This window comes from Phoca vitulina, unplaced genomic scaffold (assembly GCF_004348235.1).
Source record: "Phoca vitulina isolate PV1807 unplaced genomic scaffold, GSC_HSeal_1.0 scaffold8, whole genome shotgun sequence".
Classification (NCBI taxonomy): Eukaryota; Metazoa; Chordata; class Mammalia; order Carnivora; family Phocidae; genus Phoca; species Phoca vitulina.
In genome coordinates this window covers 4,416,321-4,430,018 of record NW_022589711.1, presented here as the reverse complement: position 1 = coordinate 4,430,018, position 13,698 = coordinate 4,416,321, and the positions used below count along the sequence as shown (strand labels likewise).

Below are 13,698 nucleotides of genomic sequence, written 5' to 3'. Positions count from 1 at the left end.
TCCCTACCCCATCAAACACTTCTACAATCTTCCTTATAAAAATATTTCCATGATTCCAGAAAAACTGATTATGTTCAATAATCAAGCCAATCAACAGGTCAAGTAGTATAAACTGAGTTGTCCAATTAATATTTTCCAAATGTAAAATTTGTAAGGCACAGATTTCTACAATTCTATAGAACAGAACACAGAAATATGAAAAGCTGGTAAGAGGGGAAGGACATTCAAATATTCGCAGGCCTCTGCAAGATATTTATTCCATATTTGTTAGATTCAGTATACTGAAAAGCACAGGTGTTTCAGTTCTTAGAATGAAGCAAACACAGAAACAATAATTTTCAGAGTCTGAAGAGACCTTAGAAATCATCCAAACCAACCTCCATATTTTCCGGGCTAGAAAAGTGCAGGGCTAAGAAGAAAACAGATATGACTAGCTCACACGTTTTGTGGCAGATGTGCAACTTGAACGCATGTTTCTTGATTCGTGGACCAGTTGTCCTCTTGCAGTTTTAGTTCCCATGGCTTCAGAGCAACTGTGAATTGTTTGAGAAATGTGTCCTTTTTTTAACAACCCCAAGTATGCAAACTATAAGTACAGTCCAGATGAGGAAGTTTAAATTACTCCTCTTGACCCTCTAAATTGCTCCAATACAACCCCAGCACCACGAAATGTTTTCCTGTTAGTCTCAGATCATTCTCTAAATGTAATACTAGGAAAGTAGGTTAACTGTCTCAAAGACATGACTCATTGGAAGATGAACACTGAGTAATGTCCTTTACCTAAAACCAAGAACTCAACGTTGTAGATGATTCAAGAGAATAAGAGTTTCTTCACCATTATTCCCTCATGCATTTCTCTTCTGTTCCTCTTTGTTGTTTTTAAACTCCTTTCCCTTTCCCCTTGCCTTATTTCCACCTCTCTGCTCAAAAAGTCCAAGTATATAGCAGAGAGAGTAGGACCAAATCAGACTGAATATTCCCTTTGCTCCCCGCAAAGACTCTCTCTATTCTCCCCACCCAAAGTATGTGAACAAGTTTCTCAGTCACTGCCAGCTTTCCATTAGTTCAATCATTGATTTTAAGCTCCTAGTTCACTGTATATAAATACAGTCCTCTCACAACTTTTCATAAAATAAAAATCTAGCAATGGGGGTGAAGAGCATTGACATTCTGATCATCTATTATAATAGTAATATTTTGTTTTTTTTTTTTAATTTTAAACAAGCTGCAGTTTGGAAAAGCAATGTGTTTTGTTTATCATGTCAAGTTCTTATGAAAGTATTTGAGTTGGATTTCATCCAAAATCTATAATTCACCATGTAATGCATAATTTTGCTGTCATATGGCCGCAAATTTTGACACTTATTTTGCCAGAAAACACAGGTATGAATATGAAAGAGGCCCCCTCAGAGATTTACTGCTTAATATCCCACTAGTTCCCCAGTCTTTCACTGTCAAAGCTCAGCCATCCATTATTTTCCAAGCAGATTTTTTTGCCCTTTGTTTCTGCTCAGATTTGCTTAAAAATCACCCTTTGAAAGATCCATAGGCTATTTTTAATTGTTGTTGTTTCAAATCCTTCAATAATAAATGCCATAAACTGTTCTGGATAAAGATTTTCATAGCAGAAAATAAATATAGATGATTTTATAATTCCCTTAAAATGGTAATAGTTGTAGATATTAACAGTAAAACTTTTTATTATTCCAATTTTATTATTATCACAATTTCAACAAAAATCACTCCTTCTCTTCCTGCTTATCTGCCTCAAAATTGTCTCAGGTATACAAGAGTCATTACTGAAAGAAAAATGGGTACTTTTCTGACCTAAGAACTATTAAAATTTAAATAAATCCAAAATTCAGCATTTTCTGGGTTAAATTAGTGCACTACTTCAGTATCTGCAATTCAAATAAGTCCTCTGAGAAATTGGCCTCCACAACCAGTGACGTGCTGCTGAACTGAACAGATCTCCAAAATATCCTAACAGATTTCTTTCTTTCATTGTAGAATTGTTTCCATCTGGTGCTTAGATATTAAACCTGGAATATGTAAAGGCTCTCCCCTCTCACCCTGTTTGACTTCCAAATGCTGGCAAATAATTTGCATTGTCAATGAATTGAGGATTAAAATTTTGAACTTAACTGTGTAGTTATAAGATGTACAATTTAAAGTGATAGATCTTTGAAGTAATGAATTTTTTTCTTTTCATTTTGAGAAATGGAAATTTGAAGTGTTTGCAGAATATTCTAACCCAATCCAACTTTGCTTGAAAAAAATAATAAAACTTTTCTTAATTTTCTTCCCAAGTTCAGAAGGTTGAAATATGAATTTATGAAGAGCACTATAGGCCAGTCTTTGTAAGTATGTATATATTCATAACAGAAGAGGAGCATCTAAAAACTCCTGTACTTATTTGTTCAGATAGATAGATATTTAGATGCATACATGCAGAAGTTTCCAAAATCCTGGGTCCATGGACAATAATTTCTTCATGAGAATTTTAAAGATCCTTACAGTAATAAAAAATGTCTGACTTTTAAGACTGGCAACATTTTTCATAGCATCTCAATTGGAAAGCACAGAGTTACTTCTAAGAAACCTAATTGCTTCCAGAAATGTTTAAACCACTAGGGGAATGTTTATATGAAATGAGCAACAGTCACAGGAGTGAATAAACCAGTTCTCTGCACTGCATGTTGCAGTGTAAAGGCCTAGGAACACACATGGAGAGTTATAAGAGAACCATGTGCAAGACACAATCATTTTGTTCAATCTCTTTCTTCTTGTCATTAGTCCACTTCTACCCATCCCTCTTCAACTAACAGTGGATCTCACACATCTTCCGGAGCACACAGTTATCCAGTTCTCTTGTCCAAATCTTCACACTTCATACCTGTCCTCCCTTCACTGTTCTTTTTGATGCCCCATCATACTTTCTTCACATTGTCTCTTATTTAACTGCTTCTTTTTTTTTTTTTTAAGATTTTATTTATTTATTTGAGAAAGAGAGAGAGTGAGTGAGAGAGAGAGCACAGCCAGGGGGAAAGGCAGAGGGAGAAGAAGACTCTCGCTGAGCAGAGAGCCCGATGCAGGACTCGATCCCAGGACCCTGGGATCATAACCTGAGCTGAAGGCAGCCACTTAAAAGACTGAGCCACCCACGCCGTTAACTGCTTCCTTTAATCTCTTTCTCTTAAATTTGATCTGCCTTGATCTCCTGGAATATTTTTTGATGCATTTCTCCATTTCATGTCCATTTCATGGCTAGTTAAAAAAATAACTGAGTTCCCTCATAGCACTTGAAACTAATTACCATTTTCTGTTCAGTGTGCTCTCACATTTAACTTTAAAAAAAAAAAATTAGGAGACACTCAGGAAAGGAACTGATACAACTTTGGGGAAGGACAGTTAAGAATGTTTTGCTGATAAGTATATAACCACTTGACTGATTCTAACAAACATTTGTGGGAATCTTTTATTTTTTTAAGATTTTATTTATTTGAGAGAGAGAGAGAGAGACAGCGAGAGAGGGAACACAAGCAGGGGGAGTGGGAGAGGGAGAAGCAGACTTCCTGCTGAGCAGGGAGCCCGACGTGGTACTCGATCCCAGGACCCTGGGATCATGACCTGAGTTGAAGGAAGACGCTTAACGACTGAGCCACCCAGGTGCCTCTGTGAGAATCTTTTAAAGCAATTTTGTTCAGCCAGATTTCAAGATGCCATGCAATGAATTTCTATAGTTGCCTGCCATGCAAAATATCGTAGTACAAATTTAGAGCTAATAGAACTAATCTTCTAGGACAGACATTCTAAAAATATTATATATGCTTTAAAACAAAATCTGAGCAATACCCAAAATACTCATTGCAGTTGGCAACATATGAGCATTATAGAAAATCACAATGTGTTCTTCTGGCTACATACAACAAACACAAAATATCTATGCTAATAAGGAATTGATGTAATGGTTTTGTGTCTTCATCTATTCAGAAAGCAGAAAGAAAGGGGAATTTAGTTTCATCTGATGAAAAATTGCATTTTCTTTGCTTCCCTTTTCCCTTCCTCTCTCCATCTGCCCTCCACTTCACCCTCCATCCCTTTAAGATTTCTCCATTTGTATTACAGCGGCACAGATTCAGAGGAGAGGAGGGCTGGTGTCTGATATCTCGGGTGGTCTTAATAAAGCCTTAGTCTTTGGCTAACCTCTCCTTAGACTGGAAAGTGGCCAAGAATTTCCAATACTAAGGAAGAGTCACTTTGAAAAACTCTGTATGTATGTTGAAGCGCATGTCAATATATTTGCTCTGATTTAAGAAATAAAACTGAACAACTGGGCCTTGTCAGCCAAAGCAACAACTATTTCTCCCAAACTTAAAACACATCCTTGTGTAAGTTATGGTTCTTATTTGGTTTTTGTGTTCATTTATTTCAGTTTCTTGTTTGACATCTCCCACCAGTTGAGCCAGGAAACTCATGGCAGTGCTTCAAAAAATAACTCCACCCCACATTTATTTTTTAATTTGTTCTGATTCTTTACTCTTTTAAACTCACAAAGTGCCCAAAGGAGATAGTATTTGCTTTTTATTTTTAAGTACAGTTTTAGAAACCATATGTAAAATCTCCCTTGCAACTCCTCCTTTTGATTAGAAAATTATATTAGATTCATATTTGAAAAGTCAGTTGTATATTTTAATTAAAGGGAGAAATAAAAAGTCTTTTTCCCTAAAGCAGGCTTACAAAGAATGGAGAAGTTATTTCTCCCAATAATGACTTAACAAATGAGGTTTTAGTCCCCTGAATTAGGGTAAAGATTAGGAGGAAAAAACCATCCGTACAGTGAGCATTTATTATCATGGACTTTGAAAGTGCCTATCTTTTTGGTACTTGGCAACACATAGTAAAACTATCCACAAGGATTTTAAAAAGGCAACATTATTTCAACAAAAATAGCCAAACTGTTGCCAGACAACAAAGTAGCAAATTCATCTAGGCTCACTGGTGCATGTCTTGACTTTCCAAATGAAACTTTGCATCAAAGGAAAAGCTTGAGCACCTTCCTATAAGATCAATCAAAACTAAACTACAATTGATACAACTTTTAAGAGTTACAAATTTCCACCATTCTAATCTCTCTAACTCTTAAGAGCAATCTTATTTTGCTTGATTGCAGTTCAGTCAGAAGAAAGAAAGGGGATATTTAAAATGCAGAGTTTGTAATACAACACTGGTTTTGTTTATTAAGCGGTTTTCTCTAAAAAGAATACCAAAACTTTGTACACTTGATCGGACTGGTACTGGAAAAAGTAAACAACACTACCAAATAATGATGAGAACATTTTATCCAGTTAGCTCAAATAGATAAGCCTTGCTTTTAAGTGAAAAATTCCATGGAAACTGATGTACAAAAGAAGGGAGCATCTCAAGTTCACACTAGAAAGGTCACTGGCAGAGATCAACTTCATAGTATTTAGTGTATCTATCCTGGAACAAAATAAGGCTAAGCTGATTGAGCAGGGATTTGAGCCTACAAAGGAGTAAGTCCAGGTATTAGAGATTAATGTTTAAAGAACTACACTCCTTATTTTCAACATTCTCCTTATATTTTTTGAGTTCTTGAATAACTTAGAGAAGAACTCCATAACCCAAACCATCTTCAAAATGATAATGTACAAGAAACCCCCCAAATAATCAGTCCTCTTTGAATGTGCCTCTGTTCCATAAGAATGTGAGAATTAGGTTTCTCCAGAAAGTGAGAAACCTATTTTCAATGATGATGACTTTTCTTTATTTTCTTTTTTTTTAATATTTTATTTATTTGACAGAGAGAGAGAGAGAGCATGAGCAGAGGGGAGGAGCAAGCGGAGTGGGAGAAGCAGGCTCCCTACTGAGCAGGGAGCCTGTTGTGGGACTCGATCCTGGGACCTCAGGATAATAACCTGAGCCAAAGGCATACGCTTAACAGACTGAGCCACCCAGGCACCCCCACTTTTCCTTATTTTCCTTATTTTCAATTGAGAAAGGAACAAAAAGCTAACTTTGAATTTGAAGTTTTACAACTGTACATTTTGAAGATATCTTTTTATCCTGAGAATATTTAGAAGAATGCTAATAGTTAATAGTGACTAACATTGACTCTGTTTCAATATGGTAGATTGAGCACATGTATCTAATTACAATATTTTCTGAAGCCCCACTAAAACTATAGTAAAGTATTTTTTAGTAAAGCATTTTTTTAAAAAATACTTTGAGTTATAACTGACATACAAAAAGCTGCACATATTTAGTGTATACTACCTTATGAGTTTGAAGACAAGCATATATAACTATGAACTCATCACCATAATCAATCTCATAAACATATCACCTCCAAAAGTTTCCTCCCACCGTACTTATTTATTTGTGTATGTGTATGATAAGAAGACTTAATGAGATATCATCTCATACCCAGATGTATGGTTATTATCAAAATCACAAAAGATAACAAGTGTTGGTAAGGATGTGGTGAAAGGGAACTCTTGTACACGGCTGATGGTTATATAAATTGGTATAGCCTTTATGGAAAACAGTATGAAAGTTTCCTCAGAAAAATGAAAAAATGAACTACCATATGATCCATCAATCCTATTTCTGTGTGTATAATCAAATGAAATAAAATCACTATCTCAAGATATCTACACTCCCATGTTTTTTGCAGCATTATTCACAGTAGACCTATGGAAGCAACCTATGTAGCCATTAATTGATGAATGGATAAAGAAAATGTGATATGTTTACACAGTGTATATTATTCTGCCTTAAAACAGAAGGAAATCCTGCCATTTGTGACAACATGGATGAACCTTAAGGACATCATGCTAAGTGAAATAAGCCAGAGAGAGAAAGACAAATACTGTATGATCTCACTTATATGTGGAATTGAAAATAGTCAAACTCATAGAAGCAGAGAGTAAAATGGTAGTTATCAGGGGTTGGGGATGTGGGGGAAATGGGGAGATGTTGGTCAAAGGGTACAAACTCTCAGCTATAAGACGAATAAGTTCTGGAAATCTAATGTACAGCATGGAGACTACAGTTAGTGATAATGTATATTTGAAATTTCCAAAATTTCTTATCCAAAAAGGGGGAGGTAACTGTACGAGGTGTTGGATATGTTAATTTGTTTGATTATAGTAATCATTTCACAGTATATACATATATCAAATCACATTGGATATCTTAAATATGTATAGTATAAGTTAATAATACCTCTATAAAACTGAAAAAATATATATCACACATTCAAAAACCAGGAAAATATGACTCAGAATGAGAAAATCAATCAATCAATATAAACTGAACCAGAGCTGCTACAAGTGTTACAATTAGCAGATAAGTGCATTAGAAATGTTACTATAAATATATTCCAGGGGCACCTGGGTGGCTCAGTTGGTTAAGCGACTGCCTTCGGCTCAGGTCATGATCCTGGAGTCCCGGGATTGAGTCCCACATTGGGCTCCCTGCTCAGCAGGGAGTCTGCTTCTCCCTCTGACCCTCCCCCCTCTCATGCTCTCTCTCTCTCATTCTCTCTCTCAAATAAATAAATAAAATCTTTTTTAAAAAATTAAATAAATAAATAAATATCTTCCACATGTCCAAAAGTTAAGACATGGAAGATCTTTTTTTTTAACCCAAATCAAACTTTAAAGATAAAAACTACGTTGTCCAAGGTGAAAAAATCTCTGAATAAGATTAATGGTAATTAGGCACTGCAGGAGAAAAAGAGTAGTGAACTTAAAGAGAAAATAACAGAAACTATCCAAAATGAAACATGGATAGAAAAATGAAATAACTTCCCCCGCCAAAAAAAATGAATATATAGCATCATTGTGAACTATGAGACAACTTCAAGCAACCCAAGATATGTGCATTTAGAGTCTTCCATGGAGAAAAGAACAAGAAGGGAAAGCAAAAAATATGTGAAGAAATAACCTCCAAAACTTTCCAAATGTGATGAGAACTATAAATCTCCAGTCCAAAGAACTCAGTGAACTCTAAGCACAAGAAACAAAGAGGGGTGCCCAGGTGGCTCAGTAGGTTAAGTGTCTGCCTTCAGCTCAGGTCATGATCTCAGGGTCCTGGGATCGAGCCCATATCAGGCTCGCCGCTGAGCAGGGAATCTGCTTCTCCCTCTCCCTCTGCCCCTCCCCCCCTGACACCTGTATGCTTTCTCTCTCTCTCTCTCAGATAAATAAATAAAATCTTGAAAGGAAGGAAAGAAGGAAGGAAGGAAGGAAGGAAGGAAGGAAGGAAGGAAGGAAGGAAGGAAGAAAGGAAGGAAGGAAAAAAGAAAGAAAGAAAGAAAGAAAGAAAGAAAGAAAGAAAGAAAGAAAGAAAGAAAGAAAGAAAGAAAGAAAGAAAGAAAAGAAAGAAAGAGAAAGAAAGAAAGAAAAAACCATGCCAGGGTATATCATAATAAAATTGCTCAAAATCAGTGATAAAGACAAAGTCTTAAAAGCAGCCCCCTAAAAATAAACATGTAATATACAGACAAAAAGATGTGAAAATGACAACAGATTTCTAGTTGGATGCAATGCAAGAAGGAACACAATGGAGCAATATGTCTAAAGTACTAAGAGGAAAAAAAAAATGCCAAACAAACAAACAAACAAAAAAAACAGTAGGGGCACCTGAGTGGCTCAGTCGGTTAAGCATCTGCATCAGCTCAGGTCATGATTCCAGGGTCCTGGGACTGAGCACCCTGCTCAGAAGGGAGTCTGCTTCTCCCTCTGTCTCTACCCACCCCTGCTTGTGCTCTCTCTCTCTCTTTCAAATAATTAAATTTTTTTTTTAAACTGCAGAATTTTATACCTAGAGAAAACATCTTTGAAAAATGAAGTCAAAATATTTTTCAGACATATAATAGCAACAAGAATTTATCATCAACATACTCACAAAAAATTACATTGAAAAACTCTAATATTTAAAAACTAAGAAATACTTTTAAATAATCCATGGCTCTAAAAAAGAAAAAAGTAGAAAAAGAAATTAGAATGTATTTTGAACAGAATGAAAATACAAACACAATTATTATGGGTTAGACTGTACCCCCCAAAAAATTATGTTCAACTTCTAAACCCCCAGGATCTCAGAACATATGTGACCTTATTTGAAAATAGAGTCATTATAGGTATAGTTAGTTAACTCAAGAAGATGAGGTAATACTGGATAAGGTGAGCCGTAATCTAAAATGACTGGTGCCCTTACAAGAAGAGACACACACAGAAAGAACATCACATGATGAGAGACACAGAGATGAGTACAATGCACCTTCAAGCCAAGGTACACCAAGAATTACTGCTACCATGAAAAGCCAGGAAGGGTCAAGGAAGATTGTACCGAGAGTCCCAGAGGGAGCATGGCCTTGCTGACACCTTGATTCCAGACTTCTGGCCTCTAGAACTGTGAGAGAATAAAATTTCTATTGTATAAAGCCACCCAGTTTATAACACTTTGGTACAACAGCCCTATAAAACTAATAAAACATATCAAAACATGTGGGATGCCACTAAAAAACAGTACTTAGGGAGAAATTTAAAGCACTTAATACTTACACTGGAAAATAAGAATCAACTCAAGTCAATGACATCAGTTTCCAAAGTAGAAAGAGGAAATAAAATAAATATCAGAGCATAAATTATCTAGAATTCAGAAAATTAAAAAAAAATGAAACCAAAAAATGGTTCTTTAATAACATCAATAAAATTGACATACATTCTAGCTAGACTACTAGAAAAAAATTTAAATAAAAGAGAGGTGACACTAGTTACCAAACTCAGGAATGAGGGAAGTAACAGAACTATAGATTCTATGAATATTTAAAAGATAGTAAGGGAACACCGTAAACATATTTATGGCAATAAATTCAGCAACTTAGATAATGGATAAATTCCTTGAAAGATACAACTACTAATGCCTACATAAGAAATAAAATACTATCTATGAAAAATATTTAATTGTAGTTAACTTTCCCAAACACAGAAAAAATCCAGGTACAAATAGTTTGACAGACCATTTCTCCCAAAATTCAAGGAAAAAATAATACCAATTCTACACATATGCTTCCAAAAAAAATTGAAAAGAAAGAAATAATTCACAAATAATTCTATAATGCCAGAATCACCATGACATCATAACCAGACAGGGACAGCCTGCTCGCATGGCAGCCTCCGGTGCCCGCCACCTCTGCCATGCCCAACATCATGCTCTTCAGCAGCAGCTTGCACCAGGACCTGTCCCAGCACGTGGCCGACTGGCTGGGCCTGGAGCTGGGCAAGGTGGTCACTAAGAAGTTCAGCAGCCAGGAGACCAACGATGAGATCAGTGAAAGCAGGAAGGGCGAAGATGTCTAGAACATCCAGAGTAGCTGTGGAGAAATCGACAACAACCTGATGGAACTCGTCATGATCAACGCCTACAAGATCTTGTCATCATCCAGGGTGACTGCTGTGATCCCATTTTCCATACTCTTGACAAAATAAAAAGGACAAAAGTTGTGCTCCGATTTCTGTGAAACTTGTGGCCACTATGCTCTTGCTAGGGCAGATCACATCATCACCGTGGACCTGCATGTCTCTCAGATCCAGGGATTCTTTGAGATTCCAGTGGATAATCTGTCCATGGAGCCTGCAGTCCTGCAGTGGATTTGGGAGAACATTGCCAAGTGGAGGAACTGTATTATCATTTACCTGATGCCAGGGGAGCTAAAATGGATGTATCAATTGCAGTGAATGTGGGTGAATGTGGAATTTCCCTTGATTCACAAAGAGAGTCAGAAAGCAAATGAAATGGACCAGATGGTTCTGGTGGGCCACGTGAAGGACTGCATGGCTGTCCTCATGGAGGACATGGCTGACACATGTAGCTGCCATGCTGCTGACAAGCTACTCTCAGGAGCCACCAAAGTTTATGCCATTTTTACCTATGGGATCTTCTCTAGGCCAGCTATTTCCAGCATAAATAATGCTGCCTTTGAAGCTGTTGTCACAAACACCATTCCACAAGGGGACAAAATGAGACATTGTTCCAAGATTCAGGTTACTGATATCTCTATGATCTTGGCAGAGGCAATCCCAAGGATACACAACGATAAATCTGTGTTTTACCTGTTTGGTTACATCCTGCTATAGATCCCAGATGTGAAGTGTGGAGCAAGCCTTCACTGGCTTCTGAATTACATGTGTTTATCTGACTTTTTAGTTTTAGGACTCAGCAACTGTAGGATAAGGCAAAAGCATCTGATCTTTGTATACTCCAGAATCCATTGTTTCCCCCTTCTCAAGCTCAAGAGCATTTATTTCCAGTTTGTGGAGAGGGTAGTGGTTATTTGATCTTTCATTAGTGAGAATAATTCATCATCCTGACTTGTTCTGATAAGTGACCTTTTTCTTTGGTCTGTCAGTACTTTGAGGCCCCAACTTTCAAGTATATAATTCCATTGCAGAAGTTCATAGTTTATATATTTTGAGGGTGCCAAAGGTGACTTCAGATTAAAGCCTTCTGTGTAAATAATGATAATGCCAAAGGACATTTGGGTAAAACCCTGTATACAGAATTAGCCTTTACTTCTGAGTGAACCTTAGAAAACCAATAATACCCTGAATTTTGATTTTTTTTTTTTTTAGGAAGCAGGTTTCAAATAAACCATTGTTGTTGTGCTTAATTTGACCAAATTTTATATAGCTTAAGATGGTCACTGACACGTTTACTTTCTGATAAAAATTAGACACATCAGAGGCAATGCAGTTCAGTATTTTTTATTGCCACTTCTAAAAAATATGTTATAACTATCACTTACCTGAAATATCATGTTCTAAAATTCCAAAATTATGTTCAGCAATATATCTGACTGAGAAAGTATTTGGAGACAGACTCTGCAGGCCCACTGGTTGCACGCACACTGTGCTCCGCCATCCCAAGCAGACAGTTCTTTGAGCAGCTCCTCCTGTCCTGCCATCTTGCTTTACCACCTATTTTTAGCTCTAGCTTTTACTTTGCTCTTTTTCCAGTAATTTCATGTTGTGGATTTCCACGAAAACAAAGACTCCCCTAAGTCCCCTCAATTTACTAGTCTGATCATTATTTTGTTTCTGACATAATAAAAAAGTGAATTTTTGTGAGTGCCCCCAAATTCTTTTTTAAACATTACTTCCTTAGTTTTGATTTAATACTCTTTTCCTTTTGTAATCAGAAGTACCAAGTCTCCTAGGCAACTGATTACTTTAACGTTTTAAAACTGTTACATGAAAAATGTGGGTAAGAAAGGCCTCCAAAAAAAAGTACAGATTAGTAAGCGCTAATTTTTCCTCCATCAAGATAATGTTCAAATGATGGCCAAGAGTAACCATGGAGGCGAAGATTGCTTTATTAACAAGATGGCCCTTGACAACATCCTCCTCAGTGAGGTGCCTACCTGCCTGTGGCCGAAGGCAAGCACTGACTCCCTGTGAGTTTTGTCATATCCACATTGGCTCTGAATTCTTCAGCCCCCAAAGAAGAGAATTTGCCTGCACAAAGCCTTGGAATATTAACAATCTCTAGTTTCTGCTGAATCTTAAAACTTGAATAGAGGAAATTCTCTGATCTAAATTCTGTGGGCAGAAAAATCAAATCTTTAAGTCACTAACAAATTTGAACAGCAATCTTTAAGGTTTCAAACTTCACTGCAGCAGAGATTTAAGTTAAAAAGTATCACTTTCGTCATTGTAAAAATGAGCACTTTGCTGTACCTTAAAATTGCTTTTGAAAAAAAAAAAATGGTATTGTAGCCTGGTAGAGTCAGCTATGCAATACAGAGACTATATCTAGAAAGAGTTGACATGAGTATGTAAAGAGCTTATTTAGTTAAATTACATAATTTTTAGTTTTGATAAATGATTGATATCTATCTCTTGGGATTTCTATGCACAGACAAATGAAAATGTAGTTATAAACATGAAGAGGTAGACAGCCTTGGCATACATGTTCACATGACTGAAAAAAGTTTATTTAGAGGTAAACATTTCATGTTAAGATTGAACCTAAGATATGGAGCTAGTTTTAAGATAATCTTCAGATTAAAAAAAAAATAGAAAAATCTACATTGTCATTGTCTGAATTAAGAATTAACTGTTTCTATCATTTAACCTCACTTTTTATTTTCAAGGATTTCTGATATATTAACTAATTAGACTAGACTTGGCCATATACAGAGGCAATGTAGACCTTAACTACTGGATGGTTTCAGTTTTATTTTTTTTTAATTTCAAAGATTTTTTTTTTTTTTATGTTCAGTTAGCCACTGTATAGTACATAATCAGCTCCTGATGCAATGTTCAATGATTCATCAGCCAAGAACAACACCCAGTGCTCATCACGGCACATGCCCTCCTCAACATCCATCACCCTGTGATGGTTTCAGTTTTAAAAAAGATGAAGAAGGCAGCCTCGGGAGTAGCCCAATCCTAGAACTTGCATATCCCTTGCTGATTGTGTGGGAATAATTAAATGAAACACCAAATATATTGGTCCCATCTAACTCTGCTGAATGGAGATGGACTCACGTACCCACCAAAAAGGGGAGCCAGAGACATACAAATATACCAAAGCTGCTCATTCTCCAACTTAAATAATATTAATCAACTTATAGATATTCATATTACAACTTTCTTTTTTAGATGT

At 36.3% G+C, this 13,698-nt stretch overlaps 1 pseudogene; it reads left to right on the top strand.

Moving 5' to 3' along the window:
- The first annotated feature begins 10,113 nt into the window (after window positions 1-10,113).
- Window positions 10,114-11,168, top strand: LOC116633727 (annotated as a pseudogene).
- Window positions 11,169-13,698: the final 2,530 nt, after the last annotated feature.